Source organism: Triticum dicoccoides, chromosome 1A (assembly GCF_002162155.2).
Source record: "Triticum dicoccoides isolate Atlit2015 ecotype Zavitan chromosome 1A, WEW_v2.0, whole genome shotgun sequence".
NCBI lineage: Eukaryota > Viridiplantae > Streptophyta > Magnoliopsida > Poales > Poaceae > Triticum > Triticum dicoccoides.
The window spans coordinates 279,038,205-279,046,017 of record NC_041380.1 but is presented as its reverse complement, the minus strand read 5'-3'; positions in this window follow the sequence as shown (position 1 = coordinate 279,046,017).

The window sequence follows — 7,813 nt, the reverse complement described above, 5'->3', positions numbered from 1 at the left end:
AAATCCCGCGTCACAGAAGTGCTTTCGTCAAGGGTGACCGACACATGGCATCCACCGTAACGCAACGCCGTTAAGCTATCGGGTCGGGTTTTGGATCTAATAACCCGTTAACAGCCCCGACCAATGGGGATTTTCCACGTGTAAAATCATCATTGGATGGAGGAAACACGTGTCGGCTCATCGTTGGGACAAATGTCATCCACTCATTGGACAGAAGGCGCCTATGATACGTCGACTGATACGTCTCCAACGTATCTATAATTTTTGATTGCTCCATGCTATATTATCTACTGTTTCGGACTATATTGGGCTTTATTTTCCACTTTTATATTATTTTTTGGGACTAACCTATTAACCGGAGGCCCAGCCCAGAATTGCTGGTTTTTGCCTATTTCAGTGTTTCGGAGAAACAGAATATCAAACGGAATAAAATCTTCGGAAACGTGATTTTCTCATCAGATAAGATCCAGGAGACTTGGACCCCCGTCAAGAAAGCCACGAGGTGGTCACGAGGGTGCGGGGCGCCCCCCCTAGGGCGCGCCCCGTGCCTCGTGGGCCCCTCGGAGCTCCAACGACGTACTTCTTCCTCCTATATATATCTACGTACCCCCAAACGATCGGGGACGGAGCCAAAAACCTAATTCCACCGCCGCAACTTTCTGTATCCACGAGATCCCATCTTGGGGCCTGTTCCGGGGCTCCGTCGGAGGGGGCATCGATCACGGAGGGCTTCTACATCATCATACAAGCCTCTCCGATGAAGTGTGAGTAGTTTACTTCAGACCTACGGGTCCATAGCTAGTAGCTAGATGGCTTCTTCTCTCTTTTTGGATCTCAATACAATGTTCCCCCCCTCTCTTGCGGAGATCTATTCAATGTAATCTTCTTTTTGCGGTGTGTTTGTTGAGACCAATGAATTGTGGGTTTATGATCCAGTTTATCTATGAATAATATTTGAATCTTCTCTGAATTCTTTTATGTATGATTGGTTATCTTTGCAAGTCTCTTCGAATTATCAGTTTGGTTTGGCCTACTAGATTGGTTGTTCTTGCCATGGGAGAAGTGCTTAGCTTTGGGTTCGATCTTGCGGTGTCCTTTCCCAGTGACAGAAGGGGCAGCAAGGCACGTATTGTATCGTTGCCATCGAGGATAACAAGATGGGTTTTTATCATATTGCATGAAATTATCCTTCTACATCATGTCATCTTGCTTAAGGCGTTACTCTGTTTTTAACTTAATACTCTAGATGCATGCTGGATAGCGGTCGATGAGTGGAGTAATAGTAGTAGATGTAGAATCGTTTCGGTCTACTTGTTTCGGACGTGATGCCTATATACATGATCATACCTAGATATTCTCATAACTATGCTCAATTCTGTCAATTGCTCAAGAGTAATTTGTTCACCCACCGTAGAATACTTATGCTCTTGAGAGAAGCCACTAGTGAAACCTATGGCCCCTGAGTCTCTTTCTAATCATATCAATCTCCATCACTTTATTATTGCTTTGCTTTTACTTTTTACTTTGCGTCTTTATACCAAAAATACCAAAAATATTATTTATCAAATCTATTAGATCTCACTTTCGTAAGTGACCGTGAAGGAATTGACAACCCCTAAGCACGTTGGTTGCGTTGAGCTATTGTTTTGTGTAGGTACAAGGGACTTGAAGCGTAGCCTCCTAATGGATTGATACCTTGGTTCTCAAAAACTAAGGGAAATACTTACGCTACTTTGCTGCATCATCCTCTCCTCTTCGGGGAAATCCAACGCAATGCTCAAGAGGTAGCATTGACACATGGCATGGCCCAACAGAGGCCCATTCTTGTGAAAAGGCCGGCTCGTTTGACTTGGTCAAAAGGTGGCGGGCCAGCCCATGTAAAGCCTGTTAACGACATGTTCGCATATAGCCCATTCATAGCCCACTAACCCAAGGCCCGTTACGCCCTATCCGAATTAGGCCTAGTAGCGTCATCTGGGCCACCCAATATGATTCCAGCCTGTTTTCACTTCTGGCCCATGTATGGCCCATGACGTCTTTCGGCCCATATGAGGCCCTATGTAACTCTTGGCCTATTAACGACCCATGGTGAAACTGGCCCATAATGAACAGTGTATCACTTTACACCCATTAGCGGCCCATGGTGAATCTGGCCCGTAATGAACAGTGTATCACTTTATACCCATTAACAGCCTGTTATTCCATTGGGCCATTTGCAACCCATGTTATCTTTCGGCCTTCTCAGAACCCATTTATTCTTGGGCTCATTTCCAGCATTCGTTTACTTACAGCCCGTTACTGTCATTTTCTACTTGTGGGCCAAATTCAGCCCGTGGTTACAGTCGGCCCGTTTATGGTCCATTAATACGTTGGGCCATTTTCATAGTGTCATCAAATACGGCCTATTAACGATGGCCCGTTATGGTAGGCCCATGAACGGACGATTCCAACTCTAGCCCATTTACGGCCATAATGCGGTATGTTTGGCCCATGTTTGGCCAATCGATCATACGACCCGTATAAGGCCCATTGATGATACTGCCCGCAGAAGGCCCATTGTTTCTACGGCCCGTAGAAGGCCCATTGTTTCTACGACCCGTAGAAGGCCCACTATTTCTACGGCCAGTAGGAGGCCCAGTGTCACTATAGTAAATATTAGCCCATGGTTATTGTGGCCTAGTTTTAAAAAATAGGTTATTGCAGCCACTAGCTAACTGCGGAAAAAGAACTGCAATGACTACAAGCAAACAAATAAACAAGACAACAAGGAAATAAATAAGCAAGCAACTAATACTAGGCTATCACGGCTTTTACACATATTACATCCACTGGGCATCAAAGTTCGCCACCAGTGCAAATATAGGGAACAAAGCAGCATATCATATACACTGGTTGTCAAAGATGGTGACCAGCGCAAATAAAGGCCGCAACAAAACAAATCTAGAACTGAAACCACTTCAGAAGATCTCAAGAAACAATATCCTGGGTACCCATAATGCTGGCAAGATGCTTAGCAAGCTTATTAAATTTCTCTTGTTCGGTGCTTAAATCCTCCAGCGCTTGCTGTTGCACCAGAAAATATGCATCTGAATTCTGCAGGGACTTCCTCAGTCCTTCAGCTTCCTGTCGCAGCACATCTGATCGATGTCTTTCAACTTGAAGTTGAGACTCAAGAAGACGAAGTGATTCAGGCAGCGAGTTCGAAGAGCTTGTGCCAGCAGTAGTGGCCAATAACTCGAACACTACATCAAGACAGGACTTTTGGGTTCCCTCACTGTCGTCAAGATAGTTTTTATCAGCTTTCTTGGAGACCAACAGGGATGTCTCACTATCTTGAACCTTATCTGCATTACTTCCTTTACCATTGGATAACGCGGTACTGTTCTCCAATATTTTGTCCGTGTTCTAAAAGAGAAACAAGCTGACACATCACATGTTTACCATGTTGTATATGAAACTCATTTTGGTAAATGAGTTCAGTAGTAAAGTGGACATGATAACAGCATGAAACAAACATATATCTATGTACCATGGTCACTTTATGGTCTATGTCATTCTAGTTTTTGTTGCCAAATCAACATAGAGACATAGTTCAAATAATATTTGTTCAAGACAAAGTAGAATAGACATAATATAAGTGTGGGTAACTATAGAGCAATAACAACACTTGTAATGTGCATGACATGAGAACATAATTGTTTATTCAATTGAAACTGAAATCAACATAGAGCAGGTTACAATAGCAAACCAGTTAAAGAAACAGGTTTAAAACATACCTGTTGCGCCATTGGAGTTTCAATTCTATCCTTCAAATTTGAAAATAGTTGGTATGAGTAAATACAGTAATGCAAGAGCAAAGGAGTATGAAACATAGCTACAGAACCTGACCTGAGAACAAATCTTCTTCTCATTTAAGCGTTGAGTTGGGATTTGGAGTGGTGGTCCTTGTGCTTTGGGCACTGCAGTTCCCTTACTAACTGCTCGTGTTTGGGTGCTCTGTGGTGGAGACGGTGCTGTGTCAACTAGAATTGGGTTACTATCTGCCGGGGTTGGGGTTAGAAGGGGTGTAGCTGGTTCTCTGTCCAACTGGGTAGGGGTATAATCTGCGAGAGTCTGGGTTATGTGTGGTGGATCTAGTCCTTGGGCAAGTACAACCGTGGTTCTATCTGCATCAACTGGTAGCACTATCTTTTCTGAAGACCGTGTTGTTACTCCCTTAGATACTGCCATCACGCTCTCCAATTCAAATGGCTGATAAACAAGAAAATTAATTGAAAGTATAGGCATTGTATGATAGACATGTGCAATGGATAGTGGGGAATAAAAGAGGGCATGAAATAATTCATATTTATGTTGCCTAACCAAACAGGATAGCATGACACAATTTCACATATATGATGGCGAACTAAATAGGATAGCATGACACAATTTCAAATTATGATGGCTAACTAAAAAAAGGAAATACATAGTTCAAAATATGAGACTATGTAAACAGGATAGCATGACACAATTTCACATTATGATGGCTAACTAAAAAAAAGGAAATACATAGTTCAAAATATGAGACTATGTAAACAGGATGACATGACATAACTATATAATGTGTTTATTAAATAGGTTGGCATGCCATAATTCACATACATTCACGGATAGAATGCCATAATTCAAAATTTGATGACTGTGAACACTAAACAGGATGAGATGATATAACTATATGATGTCTTTATTAAATGGGTTGCCATGCCATAATTCAGATAGATGATGTGTATGTACTATGTAAACATGATGGCATGATATAATTCAAATATATGATTTATATAGTAAGCAAGTAAGCAGATGGCAATCCATATATGATGTAAAAACTAAGCAATGCAAGACAACATGCATGACATGGGTCATATAACCCTGCCAACTTTGAGCATAGACCTTAGGGGGGAAATAGGACTGGTCATCAGTCTCTGAATCCTCCTCTGAGGAGCTCTTTGTAACCAGCAAGATGTCTGCTTCAGCAGGTAGCATTGTCTGCTCTGAATACCTTGTTTTCACTCCAGATACTTCCATCACCGCTTCAAATGGCTGATGCATAGGAAGAGTAGTTGAATATACAAACGTTGTCGACAAATGGAACACGTAATACAAAAAAATGAAAGCATGATATAATTCACATACATGATGATTGGCTAAATAGCATGGCATTGCATAATTCACATATATAATGCCTTTGCAACAAGATAGCATTGTATAATTCACATATATAATGTCTTGCAACAAGATGGCAATGCATAGTTCACATATATGGTAATTAGACACTGAACATGTGGCATTCACACAAAGCATGTCTAAACTAATCAAATGACATAGCAATGCGAGACACCATACACACGATATGAGCAATATAACCCTGCCAAGTTAGGGCATACACCTCGGGGGGGGGGATAGGACTGGTCATCTGTCTCTGAATCCTCCTCTAAGGATCTATCTGTAACCAGCGAGATATGCGCTTCGTCAGATAGCATAGTCTGCTCTGAAGACCTTGTTTTCACTCCAGAATTTGCCATCATCGTGTCAAATGGCTGATGCACACAAAGAGCAGTTGAATGTACTAACATTGTTGACAAATGTAATATGTAACGAAAAAAAGGATGGCCTGATGTAATTTACATATAAGATGACTGGCTAAGCAGGATGGCATTGCAAAATTCACATATATGATGCCTGGCTAAACAAGATGGCATTGCATAATTCACATAAACGATGAATAAACTAAACAGATGGCATTCGCACAAAGGATGTCTAAACTAAGCAGATGACATATTTGATGTATAAAGAGCAATGCAAGACACCATATGCATGATATAACCAACATCAGCATGCCAAGTTAGAGCGAAGACCTCAGGGGGTAAATAGGAGTTGTCTTCTCCTTCTGAATCCCCCTCAGAACAGATATCTTCCTCTCGATTACAATCTGAAATGCGTGGAGGGGGGCTGCTTTGCGCCTACCATGGAGCGACGTCTGCATGAAATTTTATTGCCACGCAAGGCTCGTCTCTTTTGCTCTACATGTTCAGTTCCATTGTATACAATAACTGTCATGCATAGGAATAAAACATAGTGAGATTATGTAAGGAGTGCATGCAGAAATCCAGAGTGATGGTAGCAACCTGTGGATAGACCCAAAACCAATAATAGTAGGCAGATAATGGCTTCAGTTAAAAAATATAGATAATGGCTTCTTTATTGTTTGTTTCCCACCCAACATGAAACTCATAGTAGACACCGGAGACTAACTAGATAGTAGATAGATACTATTGATAGCGGCCCCGATATGTACCCCACAACCATTTAAAAACTCAAGTTTGACCATTAGTTTGGAGCTGACTCAGAGTCTAATCGGTGAACAGGAAGATAAAGTAGCATGTAATATTAAGCGATGCATAACGTAAGCAGACACGAAAGAGTGCAACCTCTCTTGCGGACCCGTGTAGTCCTCGAGGTCATCTGCTCGGTTGATGATGGTAATGCAGTTTTCATGGCTGCCAGCGGCAGAGAAGAAGATCTGAGGCGGCGAAAGACAGTCTGGAGGCCGGATCCCTGCTGTGCTAGACCCTTCTGTCGTTGGAGCAGCTGAGTTGGGGTGGACGACGACACAGCAGGAGCGGGACAAACGACGCAAGGTTTTCTTTGACAACTATTTGTATGAGAAGTAATTCTGTAAGGGCTCGTTTGAATTGGAGGATTCCAACAATGCAGGGATAGGGAATAGATAGGAATATGATAGGAATGCACGTGCAAAATAGAGAATTTAAAAACACAAGATTTCTGCCAATCTGGGTGTTTGATTCACAACAATTGGAAGATCACAGGATGCAAAGAAGCATGGTGAGATTAAGTCAAACCACAAGAAAATGTACGGTTATAATGCTATTATGCTACTATCTCTTAGTCTTGTGCTTCATATATAGGAATTTGAAAAGGAGGATAAGTGAAAATTAAAATTCCTACGTTTTTTTCTTTCAAGGAGACACTAAAGGAACAAATTCGTGTGCTCAGTGGACAATATATATAACATGTAGAGTAAAAAAGAGATGCAACAAGTGTACAACCTCTTTGGCGAAACCATGTCGATCTCAGCATGATTGGTTTGGCCGGAGAGGATGCTCCGGCTCACTTTGCTGTCGGAGGAGGGGAAGAAGATCTTAGGTGTCTGGAGATGGAGCACGAGGTACTGCTCCGATGTGATGGAGGGTTTCATCATTGGAGCAGCTCCGGTGAGTTGTACGATGCCGAGGCTGAAGCAGGACAAGAGAGACAACAAACAACGTTAACCTGAGTGGAATTCTAATAGCATCTCCAATACATGACATAAAATACATAACCACAAAGTGCTAGATGTAAAATACATCAGCCGCTCATCTCTGAACTTAACTATCGAAACTGAACTTAACTGTCGAAACTGAATTTTGTTGTCAAAACTGAACGCACTAGCAAGGTGAGGCTACACGTCGGTCGACTTACTTTTTCATCTTTGGTCAGTCGATTTTGCAGCCGTTGGATACGAAATCAAGGGCCTGCAGTTCATCTTCAACCTCCACCCCCCTGAGCCGCCAGCCACCACTGGCCAAATAGCAGCCCCCCGCCGCCCGCGGCCGGCGGTGTGCCGCCCCGCCCGCCCCGAAAACACTCCCCACCACCGGTTCGCCACCGCCCCAGCCATCCCTCTAGGCCCCCCCCGTGCCGAGCTTTTTCTCCGGCGATCCCCACACCACCGCTCCACCAACGCCCCGCCACCGCTGGCGACCACCGCCCCCATCCT